This window comes from Rhynchophorus ferrugineus, unplaced genomic scaffold, assembly GCF_030347505.1.
Source record: "Rhynchophorus ferrugineus isolate W39M unplaced genomic scaffold, kcgeb_rfMv2 rfM6, whole genome shotgun sequence".
Lineage (NCBI taxonomy): Eukaryota > Metazoa > Arthropoda > Insecta > Coleoptera > Curculionidae > Rhynchophorus > Rhynchophorus ferrugineus.
This window is the reverse complement of record NW_027472585.1, coordinates 8,597,042-8,610,187: the sequence shown is the minus strand read 5'-3', so window position 1 is coordinate 8,610,187 and position 13,146 is coordinate 8,597,042. Positions and strand designations below refer to the sequence as shown.

Here is a 13,146-nt window from a genome sequence, read left to right as displayed (position 1 = left end):
ATCCAAAACCTGGGAAGTCAGCAAACGAAATAACAGCCTATAGACCTATATCGCTGCTGCCAGTAATATCTAAGGTTTTTTGAAAAACTCCTGTTGAAAAGAATAAAACCGATCATAGAGAGAAAAAACCTAATACCAACACACCAGTTTGGGTTTATTAACAAGCACTCAACAATTGACCAGGTCTACAGAATAAAAGATGTTATCGAAAAAGCCTACGAAAGTAAAAAAGTATGCTCAGCTATATTTTTAGATGTAGCACAAGCTTTCGATAACGTTTGGCATGAAGTCCTTATTCATAAACTACAGAAAATGCTACCAAAATAACACACCGAACTATTATAATCATACATTACAACTAGAATGTTTAGAGTCAAACAAGAAGAAGCTTAATCTATAAAAAAAAAAGAAGCTAAAGCAGGTGTACCACAAGGAAGTGTACTGGGACCAATGCTTTATCTACTTGAAATATATTAGCTAAGTATTGTGCGAACATTTCAACTTTTTCATCGTTGCGTCGAACCCATTCATTTCGATCATTTTTAATTGGCGGTACTCGAATAATCGGTCTTTTAAATCTTCGAGTTGCTTTCCATAGCGAATAATCTTTTAATAGTATATTTGTTTTTGTTGTCACTGTATATTTTTTAATTATGTATCCATCATCATTTTTGTATGTATGATTATTATTACAAAAGTATCACAGCACCGATTTGACAATGTGTTGAATCACACCAGGGTATATCCAGGCCATGTTATAGTTAGGCCGGTGTTGGTAGCTAACATTAGAAGACTTAACAGTTATTTATCAGCGTCCGCACGATGTCGGTATCAAAGGAAGCGCAGGAAAAACAGGAAGAACCGAGAAATATCGCATGTAACACGATCTTATTGAAAATAGGATCGTTCCGACCGTGTTTCCGACGTACCGCCTTTTTTTCTCACACTTCATGAGGTATATTAAAACTTTCGAGTTTGCATCTGCGCGGCAAACGATGAAATAGGGACCGGTAGACGGGACGGGCGCAGGATACGTGGCAAGGATAACGTCAGAGATAATATCTGAATAATAAATAAAGAAGCTTCAGGCGGCAGTTTGGCAGAGCCATAACGAATGCGTAATTCGTACGGAAGGAAGGAAGTCTATTACATTGACAAATGTTACGAGGATCATTTGTTTTTTTTTTCTTATTTAGGCATCCCAGTGTACTCAGCAGAATCACTTAGTTGATACCAAATTTGTAATCTAATCCTAATATATTTTTATTTTATTTTTAAAGAAATGATCAATATTCACTTCAACACTGTAAAGTTTTATTTTGTTAATTACAAGTCCCTTTATATATATGGGACTATTCCATAACATCATCTGTAAATCAAGGAAGACGCAAGTACCAGGAGGAAGGGGTTTCAGTAATAACATAGCTGTGCAGGAAGAAGGGTCCTCAACAGGATACCAATAGAATCGCGAAGCGTCTGATATTGGGTCAATTTTTATTCATGAGGTTTTGATCCATATCGATGATTAAATAACATCCGTTGCTCTAATAAACATTCATTAGTCCCGTGCCTTTCTTTACAAGTACCACCTGTCCATCCTCAGTTATCTTACACCTACTCTCTAGGAAATAAAACCCCCAGTATTTTTTATTACTATTAAGTCTAGTTTTCATTTTATTTTCTTTTTCCTAAATTCAGTTTTTGAAATACGATTTTGTTTTTGTGTCCTGTATGAGTTTAGTATATCTAGGTTAATTTTTTTGTTATTCTTGTATGGCTTATCTTCTGCTTTTATCGAACATTATTGTGTTATAATTATGCGATTTTAAAATTATTGATATTTATTTGACGAATTTCTACATGATTCAGCCTACTATGATATACTTATAACTATATACGTTTCATGAACTTTATTTACGCATTCGAATTTTTTTCCATATTATTTTGTGTAATTTCTCATTAATTTTGCATGTGATTGTATCTGTTGCTTTTTAGTTTGGACTTAATTCACAATTAAAGAAATTATTTGTAATTTATTTCTCTATCCAAATATAATTTAGTGTCCTTTTTGTGGATCTGAAAATATACTACGATATAAATCACTTTGAAGTCGGTACCGATCCCAAAAAAATACAAAAATGATAACACAATTTTGTGACATATACACACAATTAAATTACCAACAAAAAGAAATCTAAATTAATATCACTGTTTTGGGTTCGGCACCGACTTCAAAGTAGTCAGTTGATAGTAGTTAAAATAATATTGTAAATAGCTAAATTGGTTTAGGTAGTTATTAAACCAAATTGTGTGTATATAGTACAATATAAGATACGTGTAGTGGATAGGTCATATAAGGTTTTTGTTTATTTTAAATTAGTTATTACAGCAATTATTATGTACACATTTTAGTCTAAAATGTTTTTGTGTGTTGCTCTAAATTTGATTATTTTTAAATTTTTAGTGAGTTCCTTATTTATTTATTGAACTCGGTTAAATTTCTTTTGTTAAACATATTTTATACTTTCATTTCTTTATTTTCCGTTAATTCTAAAAGGCTTAACATAACAATCGTTGGCGTAAGAATGTACTCATTCATTATTCTATGATCAGATTTATACTTGCTCTTATACAATCGATGTATGATGCTATTTTTTCGATGTATGAGCACGAAATGCCTCACAAAATGATTTTGATGAATAACCTCTAATGTTTTGATGACGTTATAGCAAAATCTCATCTACCATCTTCAGGTCTTCTTGCTTTCAGGTCAGGTTTCCTGGTACCTCACTTTTCGATATACGAGATTTATAGAACTGAACTGTTGATAAACATGGATGGAATACTACTGCAGTGTAGGGGCATTGGATAGCGAGAAAAATATCGATATTTAATTATTATTGATTAATGATTTAAAATTAAGTACCAATTTTAAAGGCTTATTAAAATGAGGTCTGGTATTTAATTAAACTTATTATTTTATTATATTATTATTGTATTCTGCAAAAAATGTTGTCATCTATATTATAAGAATAACTAGAACTATTTTATGAACAAAAATGAGGATTTATTTTAAACGGTTAGTAATACTACGTGATGTTTTCAATTTAAAGGCGGTCAAACATCTTTACGACCATTTCCTGTAACATAAACAATTGCACTCGAGAAAAAAAAACGGAATAAATAAAATCGTTGGATAAGCTGCCACTTACGCGCGGTCGTACTCCGATTTTTCCGTTGTAATATCGAGCGAAATTTCTTCCATTATGGAACGGAGCAAACGTTAAAGGCCCAACATAAAATCTCCACTTTCTCGTAATATCGCGATTTTATGTGTCGAATAGACAATGCGACGCGTTTATAAGGCGCTAATAAAAAAAGAAGAAGAAGAAGCGGTATAGAAACGACGATGTTTCTCGGTTATTTCGTGGGCTATTTTTGTTTCGCCTCTAGCGGCCACCGATATTGGCAATTAGATAGTTCAGAGAGCGTTACTTTTAAATTCACCATTGTAATGACTCTTAGACTTCCTGAAGTTAATTTACTGGACATGCAGAGAAAATCGTTCTGTGGCGAGGTATATTGTTATTATATAGTAGTTCGAATGTATGTTCATTATACATGACATGGTGAAATCCGTCATAATGGATAACTTCACTCAGCGGATGGGTTACATGCATATACGTATGCATGTATTAGCGCACACATAGTCTTTTCAAAGTTAACAGGTCAATTGAAAAGTCCCCGACCTACAATAGTACAACACATTTTTTTCTGTCTTACGTAAGACGAAACTGACCTAATCTGAAAACTTCAACAAAAACCGAAAATATATAATGACCTTCACTAATAGGCATTTTTGAATACTATATGCGACATGGACTTATAATATAAATGACAACAAAGCTCATATATTTGAATTTATTTATTGTTAGTATTAAGGATATCGCGATAAATAATTTTCATCTAATGATTATAGGTCGCACTATTTTTAAAGTCATTAATTATTTACCACATTCACGTTGTTTACATTCTCTCCATCTAATTTGTTTTATTTTACAAGTATTTCTCCAGGGAACAGTATTGTGTTAAAATATACATTTTTACGGTTACGCAGTTCGAATATTTCGGAATATATTTATGTTTAAAACATGTGCAATGAAAGCAGATACTTTTTTTACATATTTACTGGAAATTGCGTTACTTACATTCATTCAGTTATAAATTAAGTATATTTAAATCCAATAAAAGTATATATTATAAAATAGGCACAATAGGAATATTCTGACAAGTATTTTGATATTCTTTTCATTCTAAAAAGACGTTTATTAAGAAAAATTGATGGGATGTATCTAAAAATCTATCTAACCTTATCTAACAACTCTTGGAACATGTGGTAGAGCATGGCCATGCAAGAGGATGGCCTTGCGTGGCATTTTTTTTGGAATAGTACGTAATTTTATTTGTACAATTGACGTCGGTGGATCTACAGTAACATTTTCATACTGTTTTAACACAGTTAAACTTGTAAGCTTGTAACACAATAAGTCTTTATAGCTATGAATATATCGCTTCGGTTCTGATTTTGGATGACTCTCTTGGACTAATTCATGACTGTTTGCGGTTGGGATTGTCGTAATACATCTATATCTCATCGCCAGTAGGCGCCATAGAAAACTTTTTTATTTTTGCACGGAAAGCAATGAAATAGCGTGTTATCATCCATCAAGTTTTGTCATTTATTGTCTTTGATTTTTTTTATTCTCCAAGCCATTCTTTATCATGCCAGTGATTTTCATTTTTTGCCAGCCAGCAAATTCAACATTTTTAAATGGTTAAAACTAAGTATTTGAAAGGCTTTAACAGCTAATTTCTTGAAATCAAACAACAAAAGTAATTAATGTCGAAAATTTATTTTCGTGTGTTCTGTGGTTAGGGCCTTTATATTTGGAATAACTCAATAAAACTAACAGGAAAATTATTTGTTGTATTCTTACTCTATGTAGATATATTTCAAAATATCTTGATGCTGTCCATTTAATAAACTAATAAATGGAAGGGACAAAGTCTGGTGAATACGACAGGTAACATAATTCTTTATTAAAATGTTTCGATTTACGTTTTCTGTGGCAAGCAACCATCACTATGTAGGAAGAATTCTATATAACGATCTATCATTTCCAATCGTCATCGTTTAAGTTGATCTTTTATTATCTTATTTATAATAACACCACTTTTAATCAAAGCATTATGAATAGCATACATTTCTAACAGTATTCCGTGATTTTTTCTTCAATTTAATAGAGAAGAAAACATTTTCTATGGTAAATTTTGAGCTAAGAAAATGTATATCATTAGCACCACTTTTAATCAATGCAATATGAATAGCATACATTTCTAACAGTACTCCGTGATTTTTTCTTCAGTTAAATAAAAAAGAAAACGTTTCTTATGGTAAATTTTGAGCTAAGAAAATGTATATCATAGCACTAACAAATAAAATAAAAAATCTTATATATAGCTATTCTTTTAGAAGTAGAAACAATTTATTACAAATATTAAAATTATCCTCAGCAGCAAATCACAACCTCACTAACATATATGATGTAGTAGTTGTAAATTAACTTATCAAAGTTGTCACAATTACGCAAGAACAATCTTCTCAAAAGATTCCCATGCCACTTTATTTTTATCAGAATTATTGCTGGTGAATTAATATTAAATGGGATTTTGTAATATTCCGAGTCATTGACGGTCAGTGCCTTATTTATGCGAAATTAAATATTCAAGAAGCATATGGAATCAAGTTCTATAAATTTTAATTTACCCATTGACACAGATAGCTCAGCATTTTTTGCAAGGTTGTCTCTCGTATTTATAGTTTGTTTTCATGATGGTAACAATAAAACGAACTGTTTGGGCATCTGTTGCAGATGGATTGTAGCACAAATACGGAATTATTTAATTTTTATATACTATCATTGTGGTTGCCATTATATTAGCGTTAATTGGTTTCGAATTGGTGAACGCCATGCCAAATTAGTAGTGTGGCGACCGCCACGACTCTTTAGGCCACCACGAATTCACCAACAACAACTACAAAGGTTGGCAACGCCGGTGGACTGGTACCATGCAGTTCCAGGCTATAAAAGACCATCACGATGACGTTTCGTTCTCTTTTCTTCTCTCCATCCCCTTGTAATAGTACCACTTCCACAGCGCTACCGTACTTCCTCTACCCAACCTAATATCCTGTCAATTCTCCCGTCGACCACATGTATAATTTAATATTAAAATAAACATTATTTCTTCAGTTCTCGTGCAAATTCCTTCCAAAAATAGTAGTGAGTGTTCTGACAAATAATCGCAGCGGCAGTTACACATTTGGACCCTACGAACCTACAGTAGAATCATTTTGTGGTTTGTATATTGAGACGTATTGACTATGTACATTAATCAATTAATTATGTTAAAATTTCTTCCAAACGAAGTTCCCAAAAGCATGTTTATGTCTTATGACTTAAGTACTTATGAGTTATATTGTACATTTTGTTTTCTAAACAACACTGAATGATGTTTTGATTGTATATAGGCAAGAACTCCAGAACAAAGTCCTGAGAAGTGTTGCAAGTTCACGGAAATACCACAGGACTTATTATTTACACTGAAACCTTCAGATACCGACTGTTGCTAACTATATCAAGATAATTGCAAGGAGATATGAGGACATACTCCATTCTCATGTCAGTATCGAAGTAACACAACTCAACACAACAAAAGAATCAAACCATTTGATTTTACATAGTGTTGTGTAATAAGGTGCATTTAATAGATAAACAGCAGTGTTAATACATGAACTATGGATGTTGGCCAATGAAAAAAATATCGATATTTCGATATTTAAAAAAATATCGATATATCGGAGGAAAAAATATTGACATTTTTTTGCAGTAAGTATAAAAAATATCGATTAAAATCAAGTACCCGCCGAACCTTAGAAATTAAGTACCAATTTTAAATGTTTATTAAAAATTATATTTAATTTATTCTGAAAAAATATCGAAAATATCGGCTAAAAAAATATCGATATATCGGTCAAAAATATCGACATTTTATGAAAAAAATCGATATTTTTCTGTATCCCTAACATGAACAGTATTAGACTAGAGACTAAGATAGGGCATCCTCGATATATACCTAGATTTAAGTTATTGTAAAGCCAAATTGTAGGTTAGTCGTCAACCACTAATAACAATGTAATAAATAAATTTTAAAAAATAGGAGCACAGGCGTTATCAAATTAAATATATGGATGAATCACCCAAATTTATGAAATTTCGTATTGCATCTAATCAGACTCACTGACAAAGAATACGATAAGTTCTACATAAGTAAGTCGATAAGTAATTTTTCTTAGACCTAGTTTAAGCTTGCATCTAGATTTGGCATGATGAACTAATCCATAAGCTTCAGAAAACCATTCCATTGCCCATACTATCTGAAGGATTAAAGGTTTAATTAAAGGTTTTTAAAACAACTAAAGCAGGTATAGTAAGACCAAGCACAAAGTCAATGTATTTGAGGCAATATTTCCCCTGCTTTACACGTGTAATACACCAATGATGTTAGGAAGAAACACTAAAAAACTGAACTTGAGTGTAACAATATTAGTAACTGAACCTAGGCATGTAGAATAAAAGTTCATGAGAGTAAATCAGTACATATTGTATTCACATAACATTATGCCGCACCTATACCTAACTGAATAATTACATCACTCCATATAGTAATTAAAAATCTTGGGATGAATCTACAAAAAAAGTTCTCTGAAATGAACATGCAACATAAACATACTAGAGACATGATTACTTACCCTGGGCCAAGAGATCTTTTTTATATTAATACTGAAGTTTTCCAATTCTGAGTAATAGTAGAATAGGAAGCGGACTCGAGATAATTAAAGCATTGCCTTGTAAATGGTACTGATAGAGAGACCAGAGGAATGGACAGAAGGCGCTGTACGATATGCAAAAGATATGAGTGATCATTAAGGTGCATATATGCTAGTACATAATAAAATAATGTGTTTAAGTATTTTGATTAAAGTTTCAGAATAAGCACGAGCTTAATTTAAGTGTGGTACTGAATAATGATTAACAAAATGTACAACCTCAATCTCAACTTTTATACATAATACTATTAACCTTGGTAAAACTCCAGTACCTACCGATCACCGTTTCAATCGATTTATACCGTTTTTTCTAGTGTTTCAACCATATCGACCATTCGAGATTTAATTGATACTAAACGATTCCCAATCAGCTCGAATAAATTGATTATATCGAAGTATACTTTCAAAATAATTGCGATCGCCGCGCAAATCAAACATGATTTGAAATAATAGGCGCAATAGACGTAAATGTTAATTGCTGCTTCACGTAACTGTTTTATTGCACTTAAAATTAAAAATATTATTACTTAGAGAGCCACGATTCTTGACCAACTATCATCATGAACGTCCGTGAGGAGGCGATTTTCATTCATTCTTCGGTTTTTGTAACTCAACAACATATACCGACAATAACAATTGGTATTGTTGTTTTGGGATACAAATTAGTTTGTTTCATTAATTATAATTAAGTTCATAAGATATGAACAACAGTTTATCGCTAGTTTTGATCAAAGTAAATAATAATCCTAGTAAAAGTAGGATAATCCATCTAAGCGTTTCAATATAGATTATCACGCATTTTTAAAGATATGACTGACAGTTATCATGATACATCACTTGTTTTATTACTCTTCGTGGGTTCACAATTTGCCACATAACGATACTTATTTCTTATGTTTATATTATATATATACATGGCATGTAGAAAATAACTTCATTAAGTGATTTCCTGTATAAAATACTATCTTAATTAATTAGTCTTATTCTAAAGTCTATATATGTCCAATATTCAGATCAGATAGTGTTAAACGTTTTAGTCTACGCACTTCACTATTCTTTCGCATATTTATCTTATTAGCGAGTACATTGGGCTGCACTGACACTCTTTCGAAGTATTTCACACAAATACGTTGAATTACACTCGTTATAGGTTATATAGGAATATCGCGTTGTATCACTTCATTTGAAATATATTAGGGAGCATCAATAATGATACGCGACACTTTTTTGGAACCATTGAATGATGGATATATTAGATTTGCTAGCGGTACCTCATAGTTGGATTGTATGACCAAATAGGCTTGAGTATAGACTCATACAGCAATAGCTTCTTATCTAATGATAACTGGGATTTGCTCCCGATAAGTCAATACATTTGATATAACTTAAGTCCAACTTGTTTTCGTTTAGCGAGTATGTGCTCCTTCCAGGTTAGGCGTCGATCTAAATGCATACCAAGATATTTAACATCCTCTGCTTGGGAGAGTTGACAATGATTGATATTCACTGGTGGACATGTCCTTCTACGCAGGGTAAAAGTTATATGGGTGGATCTTATTTTATTGGCTTTAATGTCTTCAACCACAGTTAAATTTTGTTCGAAGCGTGTTTGTAGTTTCAAAGATGTCGTGACTGGATCTTCATGAGATGCTAAGATTGCTGTGTCGTCTGCGTATGTTGCCACAGTAGTTATTTTTGTTGTGGGTAGATCAACAGTATGTAGAAAATATAGTATTGGACACAGTACACTAGCTTGCGGAACTCCTAAATATATTGGTTGTAAAAGACTGGAGAAATGCCCTATGAACTGATGAGTCTAGATGAACGAATGTCCTATGAACAGAAGTTTTATTTTTCTAGAATGCAATGAGTAATAATCCATTTCTAGAGAAAAACATGAACGAAGAATTTTTTAAAATAATGAAAATCAGAATCGCCAGATCTCTTGCCTATCGAATTAGTGTGGAATGAACTTGATGGAGAAGTGAAAAAGTGATCCCCTTGGAACTCAGCACGGTTATGAGAATTTTAACAAAGTGAATGGACGACACTATAGAACTTGTTCACAAAGTTATTAAAAATAAGGGTGATTATTTTGACGAGAATAAGATTTAACGAAAAATGTATTCAATTTTTTAGTTTTACTAAATATATTTAACTATGATCCGAGTGTAACAAATCATAGATTATCTGTTTTGTTGTTGCTCACTGAAGTTTTTTTTTAAAAACACTTATTCTTATTGAAACAAAAGGTGACAAAAAGTAGACATTCAATTAACAATTCTATATATTTTCAGAACTTGAATGAAAAGAAACTTGACTTGATTTAAGAATGAAAATTATACAAACTGAAAGGTGTTAAGTGGCAGTTATCCACGTTTTACGTCAAAAATTAACACAAAAAGATAAGAATATAAATTTTTACAAATTAGTAACTCGATTAATAATCAAAATGAAGTATTACCACGAATTACCTTACATATATTGTATCTTCCATTTCTTCCTTTAAGATAAATATGGAGCAATCAATATGATAATGACGCTATATGCCATGTATTAAGAACCCATTATGCCCAGTTTATGACCATTTCAATCACACGTTGAGTCTCGTTTATATGCAAAGTCATTTAAGATAAGCGTTACATAGACATTCACTATCATCATCTAAATAAGATCCTTGGGAACCTCAAGTGTGATTTAATTTGTTGTGCCGCGGATATTAATGGGAATACCGACTGTCGTGATATCGACGACGCTATCTTAGGTTCTTTGGCAAAATGGCAATGATATTTGTCTGGTTTTCTCACTTATGTTTATCATAAGTATATATTTTAGCTCTAAATTTGGATATGATATTCTAATTATGTATATGTTACGGTGTTACTGTCAAATATCTTTCGAAATCATCTGTCAATAGTGGCAATCATTTTAGAAAACTTTCTCTGCTAATAAAATGAAAAAAAATTTGGTCTTTTAAGATATACATTTACTTCTTTCTTTTTTGGATTTTAAACTAATTGGTCAATAGTTTATGTTAACAAACTTACAATCACTCACTGCTTGGGGAAAAACATTGAATACTGAAATGCTAGTCCTGAACTAAAGCAAATATATTTGCCTATGAGCATAAATTGAGGCTATCACTAGATAACAAAATGCTGCAGTAGAGGTGATGATTTGAAGTACTTTGAAAGAGTGTCAGTATATCCTGAAGCTATCCTAATTCCCAATATGTTATTCACTTAAATATGGACTATGGCAGAGGATATAGTCTAGCACTAGGATTATAGTCTAGCAAATTACTTAATGAAGTGCTCTTTAACGTGCTAGTTGTATGATCGAAATTACAATAAATACTTCAGATTCTTAATCTATATTAAAGTTTGTTTTGAATAATGTGAAGGGTTGCAGTGCAATGAAAGATCTGATAGTTGTTGAATGGAACCAGCGCATCCTTTTTACTGAATTTATTCTAAACAAATGAAGGATAAAAATGTAATTTTTATTGAGATTGGTAGAAATGTAAAATTTAAGTCTTTATACTAGAATATCTTTTTTATGCGATTAATTATCATTTATAAATATCAGGGGTGTTACTTTAACAATATTTTATATCACATAGTGATTAAAATAATCTGCATATAACTGCTATACGTTTCAGCGGCTAAGAATTCAGCTTATGGAGACTTCAGCTGCACTTTGCTTTTGATTTAGATGTCAAAGCAATATTTCAAGTAGTATTAATGCGATATATCTAAAATTATTTCTAATTTTTACTTCTTATCTTACTTCTTATCTAGGTGCTTGCGTGTATTTTGATCAGTGACATATATCGGTAATAATGTGAAGTATTAATGTTGTTTAGATCAATAACCGGACCTAACTGCAAATGTCAATAGTTTTAACATTTATTTATATAAAATATCAATTTAGTAATATTAGGTGATTCACTATTCACTGTTGCTATTTTGGATACCAATCATGGAACTAATCGAGGTTTATTTTTAATATTTATTACTTATTGTTGTTTGATGATAGAAGCCGATACCCTTCCAGCTTAACTTTTAAAAACATATGGCGATGTATTGCTACGTCATATCCCAATTATCGGTTTTGGTTTCAACGTTTTAAAATGATGTCACTTGACAAAGAATGCACCTGGATGTCTAACAGATTCCAAAGACAATGCTTTTATTTTTATTGGAACCAGCAAAAGCTCGGTCAAACTTTTAATGAGTTTTCACACAACTTAGCAGTTAATGAATCAACTTTCTCCGGAGGTTGAAATGCGATGGGAAATATCCAAAGAAGAGGGAAAATTACTGCCACAGGAACCGACTAAAAATCATCGCGGATTCATTGTTCCCCATAATTTTATGTGGCATATTGTGACTGACGATGAAAAGTGGATTTACTACAAACAAATATTGATTAGTCCAGGAGAGTCATCCATGACACTGAAGCAAGTTCGTGGCCTTACATCTATGACCATACAGATTATCTGTGCATATGGTGGGATTAGCATGGGATTAGTATACTACGACCAGCTAAAATCGAATAACATTATTACAGATGTCTGCTGACATCATTTTAAAAAGTATTGTTACAAAAAGGCAAATAAAAGACGTAAATCATCCTATTGCATGACAAAGCTCAACCACAGGTTGTAATAGTTGTGAAAGATACACTGTTTCAGCAGGAGCCCAATTTCGAAATACTGAACTGAAAAAAAGGATCCATTATAATATTGCTGCCAAATTAACATCGTTCTTTCGTCACAGCATCTCCAACTTGCAAAGAAGAAGGAACAATTGGTAAGAAATGATGAAAAATATTTATAATGATAAAAAAATTATCCACAAATAACACAATAGCACAATAAGGAATTCGTTGGCGCAGTGGTCAAGCCGACAGTATGGTACTTCTACTGTTAGAGATAGTGGTGGGTTGGAATCCTGCTGGGGCATGGTGGTAAATCTATATTTGTTATTGTTTATAATTGTGATATTCCAAAAGGAAACAGTTTGGAAAATCCGAAAAATGACTCCAGTCACATCAGTAACTAAGCTGAGGGCCGGATGTCTTCTGGAGTGAATTCTAAGTTGCTCACTCGCCAATCGGTACGCTTACTGCTGCGAGGACCGTGGTTATGAACCACGTTAAACATAGGTTCGACTGAGATAAACCCTAGTTGG

General features: G+C 32.1%; 1 protein-coding gene across 3 annotated transcripts in view; it reads left to right on the top strand.

The window, feature by feature from the left end:
* Positions 1–13,146, top strand: part of LOC143198622 (uncharacterized) — a 178,913-nt gene that overhangs the window by 53,464 nt on the left and 112,303 nt on the right. The window contains exon 1 of one of the 3 annotated variants that reach the window (XM_076407961.1): positions 12,653–12,765. The exons of the other annotated variants lie outside the window; for them this stretch is intronic. The gene's annotated coding sequence lies outside the window, so the exon portion shown is untranslated. Of the gene's footprint in view, positions 1–12,652; positions 12,766–13,146 lie in introns of those variants that run through there. 3 annotated transcript variants of the gene reach the window in all.